This window comes from Gouania willdenowi, chromosome 20 (assembly GCF_900634775.1).
Source record: "Gouania willdenowi chromosome 20, fGouWil2.1, whole genome shotgun sequence".
Lineage (NCBI taxonomy): Eukaryota > Metazoa > Chordata > Actinopteri > Blenniiformes > Gobiesocidae > Gouania > Gouania willdenowi.
The window spans coordinates 14,087,041-14,092,308 of record NC_041063.1 but is presented as its reverse complement, the minus strand read 5'-3'; positions in this window follow the sequence as shown (position 1 = coordinate 14,092,308).

Below are 5,268 nucleotides of genomic sequence, written 5' to 3'. Positions count from 1 at the left end.
TGCTGCTTCCTTTGTGTATGTCTGTGTTACCTGATGTGATGTGAAATAAGCAGATTTAATGTATTTACAGCTATGGAACAGGTGGTAGAGGTGTTGTCTTTGGATTAAGAGGTCAGGGGTTTGATCCTAAGACTATAACTGTCCCTGTGTAGAAATGTCCTTGGGCAAGACATTGACTCCTAAATTTCCCCCAATGGTAGATTAGCGCCTTGCTTTGCAGTTCCGTCATCATTGGTGCCATTGAATGTGCTTGGTTACCTAATATTGTAAAGCACGTTGGGTCTACTTTGATGGTAATTAAAGTACTATTTAAATCAAGACCATTAACACAGCTCTAAGAACAGCTCAAATTTAAGGATTTGTATGCTTGGTTTGTGCATTCTATGATATTTTGATGTTTATGATGTCAAACAAATTTGTAAGAGTGCATTTTAAAGCTGCTGGAGACCAATTTTTTTTATTAGACAAAGACAGTGTAGGCCTCAGACCAATATATCCAAGATAATTTGCTAGAAAAGAAAAGTTTGTTTTGATCTTCACTATAAACACTATTTGTTGATATTGTCAGAAAAGTTTGAAGCACTGCATTATGGGATGTGGAATCCCATAGACGGATGCATAGAAGTGTTTTTACTTACATTCTGATTGTGTTTTAATTGTTTGCCCCAACAACCTCTGCCAAAGTGACTTCCCAACACATTTCTGGTGTTTTCAGGGACTGAAAGTAGGTGGAATTTCTTTTAGGGTTTACACAGAAAAATCCTGAAAAAACAGAACATCTCGCAGAGTGAGGTGATATTGCAGTGAATAATGGAAACAAACTAGAACAAAACTTGTGTCAAGCTAATCACCGTCCGCCTTGTCTGGAAAAGAAACACAAGAAATCACAGCAGACTTCACATCCCACATAGTCAATAAGACAGTGTTTACGGTGGAGATTATAACAAACTTTAGCCATTAGAACCTTTTAACTTTTTTTCCTAGAAAATGATCTTTGATTTATTGATCTATGAGGCCTACACTATGGATTTATCTGATAAAATATGTTGGTCTCCAGCAGCTTTACCTTCTAACTCAAGTCTTTACACATAGTATACTGCTCCAGCTTATTAGTTTCTGTGTAGTTTTTTTCCCCTAGAATGCGGTGTCCACACCAGCCCATTGGACTCATACTTAAATGGTGCTCTTATAAGATCAATCCTCTGTGCAGCTAAAGGAGTGACTGTGAATGAATCTGACCGAAAACTGGAAAGCAGGACGTGAAATGACTGAGAGGACGTGTTGGACAAAGAACAGAGAAGCCTGTGGTTAAGGAATACATTTATAGAAATGAGAGAGACAACAAAAGATGATATAAACACTTTGTTTAAAGAAAATAGAGTGACAGAAATGTGAACAGACTTTTGCTACAATACAACAAACTCAATTTCTCAAATCACAGAACTTAATAAAAAGTTCTAAAAAAAAACATTCTTTTTGTCTTCTGACAGATGTATCTCTAATTTTTTTTTTACTGAAGCTCTGCTTTCAGGAGCCAGTAAGCAAGATAACCAACCCACAATAACATAGAAATAGCCCACTACGCAGTGCGAGGCAGAAGCAGTGCTGAGGGCTGGCAATGACATGCAGTCTGCCTTTTGATTCTCACTCTCCCTAACCTTATAGTTTTTCTACACAGCAAGCATTGTTCTTACACAATCAAACCATCTAATTTATCAATCAAAGCTAATTGGTTGAGGGTCCAATCACGTAAGTTGTATCGGAGCATGATTTACAAGTACGAGTACACACCTCAGTATTGCGTTCAATCCTCGAAAACCGTTTTAGTATCAACATATCCCTATTAAAGTACCATCCCCCAAGATACAATTCGTAGAGATGGGGCAGTGTTGGCCTAATGGTTAGGGAAGTAGGCTTGTAATCGGAGGGTCACTGGTTTGAATCCAATGTGGGATGTTGAGCAAGTCCCTTAACCCTAATTGCTCCCCGGGCGCTACACCGTGGTTGCCCACTGATCCTCAGGGTTTAATGCAGCAAACACATTTTGTGTATGTACCTCTACCTATATGACAATAATGCATATTTCATTGTAATCACTGAGACCAACAACCTGATCCAAAGTACAGCATTAATAATTCTACAGATGCTGGGATACAAGATGGGAACTGTACAAAAGAACCCAAACCCTCCATGGAAGAGACTTTACAGGCCTATAAAGGAAAAACAAAGAGAGGGCAGCCAGTTAGCAGAACCAGCCAAGGTGTTCTCTTACTGCCAGGGGACTAACAGCAGAACTACCAAGAGCTGAGATGGAAACATCCTCAGAGGCATATGGGAGAAGGAAGCATCACACAGGGGAGATGCCAGATAACTAGTAGACAACAACAACAACAACCTTTATGACCAAAAATCAATAACCATCTCAATTGCATAAATCTTGGAAAGAGTGTCATAGATGAAAAGCTGGACGATACTGGTGTAGTCCATACCGGCTGAAGAAGCTAATTGCACTCCTATCTGTACAGATAAAGCAGCTGCTGAAGAATCTACTCAAGGCAGGGCAGTGATGAACTACCGGCCAATAACCTGTCTCTCCACAACATGGAAGCTCTTGCCAGGCATCATGTCGGCTAAGACAAGTAGACAGATGAATCTGTACATGAGCAAGGCAGGGAAAGATTTTGACAGGGGAGCACCAGGGGAGTCAAACGCCAGCTACTGGTGGATAGAGCAATTGCACGTGAATGTAAAAGTAAGAAAACTAGCCTGTGCACTGCCTGGATTGACTACAAGAAAGCCTACGACTTAACGCCCTTGCACGTTGATACTGGATCGAATGTCTGGAACAGCAATAGGACACTAACTGCCTTCATAAAGAACTCCATGGGAATGTGGAAGACCACCCTCGAGTCAAATTCAAAGTGCATTGCTCAGGTCAGCATCAAGTTCAAGATATACAGAGGTTTACATAACTGTTTAGGTCTAATGCTTCAGAAGGGCCCCTAGTGTTTTTGCTTTGTGCTCCCTTTTAATAAATCCATTTTTCCAGGATGAAACATCCTAACTGGAGGAGCATATCACCAAGATTGTGTTTTTATGATACTTCACAATCTGTTAATGCTAAAGATGAAAATTCATTTAATTTATGACAAAAAGGTTTTCACACCAAGCTTTTTCAAAACTGCAAACAGTTCATTAAACAGACAATTATCTTTCTCCCACAGCTTTATGAATGGTAAATGAATGATACAGTAGGTAAGAATGTATGATTCAAAAATCACGATGAAATGCAAAATCCAGATGAAACTGAGAGGGTGAGTTAAGTGAGAAGCCAACTTGACAAACCTGAGTCAAATTTCATATCGGTCAATTGGTCATCATTACAAACCAAGATATGATTATTTTTTTTAAATATCTCCAATGACGAGCGAAGGGGATTTTTTTTTTTTTTTTTTTTTTTTGAAAGTGATCCTCAATCAATATATTAATCTGGATCCCTTCCAAATATGTACGTAACCTTCCATGGCTTAAGGTCTTTCTTTGTCAAAATCTGTTGCATACTTTTGATGTAAACCTGCCAACAGACAAACAAATAAATCAATAAAATATGGAAAAAAATAAGCTCCTTGGTGAAAGTAATAATAAAAGTAGGATAAAAGTTAGCATTCTTCATACACTCCATCATTTATTACCAGGCCAAAAAGGATGTAACAAACTGCCTGTAACCACAGACATATTATAAAAAAGGGATCATAAAGAAGTTTCCAACAGGTAAAATTAAAGATGTGAAAGGTCTTGTAGGCATGTTATAATGATGAATGTAATCTCTTGGCTTAGGTCAGATTCAGAGGTAAAGAGATGTAGAAATAGAGGTCATTGTTGCAGCAAATTGCATTTAGATGAGCAAAAGGAAAATTTTGTAAACGAGACACATGAATCCAGATAGATAAAGATAGAGTGGGTGGTCAGTGACAGAGATTGAGGACAAAGACAGTTAAAGGGATTCATAGGGACAGGAAGTGACCTTGGTGGCCTTAAGTAAACAGGCGGATCAAAGATGACCTCGGGTGGAGACAGAGACTGTGGCAGCAAAGCTCTTCTCACCCCCAATGGAGACGCTGGCGTTCATTTCCTCTGGAATGTGTCTGGAAGTCCAGGAAAGCTGCTTACTCATACCAGAAGATGGTACTTTAGGAGTCTACATCCACATACATCCATCAATCCATCCATCCATTCATTACTCTTCATTATTGTGTGGAATGTACTATAATATTGGTAAATTACATATCCTGTCTGCATTCCTTCTGAGTTAAAGCTTCTTTGACAAACTTTGCAACATATAAATGGGCACAAATTTATCACTGATACTTTTGTTTGAATAAATGACCAACAAAAACATCCTGTCTGTTAGAGATATAATGCATCACTCTGTTATTGGGGTAGTCTGGAGCACAAACTGCAGTTCACATGGATGTTACAGTCACATATACACATTCAGAAAACCAGGGTAGTTGTTCTCCCTCCATCATTTCTCTTGAGATCAATGAACATCAACAACAAAAGCCATCAAACATACAACTGTGGCTACAGTGTAGCTACGGTGTACTGTAATTACTGGCAAACTACGTCCCAAATTCATCCAAAAAATGCTTAATAGGGATTAAACAAGTTGAATCTTCTAAATAATTGCATTTTTCAAAGCTTCAGATGATAAAACTGTATTCTCATCTCACAAAATCACATGACTGAGCAGTCTTGCGACTTGATTATATTATATTCAATTCTCCCCAAAAATGTATACATGTAAGTGAAGGTATATATTCTGTGTCATATCGCTAATTCCAGAACTCACTCACACATGATATCCCTTATGAGAGAAAAATCCAGAAGTGGAATATAAACCAAAGCCGTGTTTATATTTGATTATGCAGTGTCTTTCACTCTTTGTTTTTGAGTATTTAAATGTTACATGTTAATAATGTGCCTCTGGGGCATTTTTTTATCAGTGACTTTAGCCCAGAATGGACTTCCTAGTTAGACTTTAATGAGAAAAAATTATGAAGAAATAAATCAGTCTTGCTTTAAAGGGGAGAAACCCTGCACCTACTGCTTATTTCTACAACCAAGATAGAGAGAAATGTTTATTTTGTAGAGTAGATCTAAATGGCATAAAGTTGTCTTGACTTAAAATGTCATGGTTTGTTCAAAGAGGTGTATTAATGAATTTCTGGGTTTTCCACATATTTCTTAAAGAAAAATAATAATAAT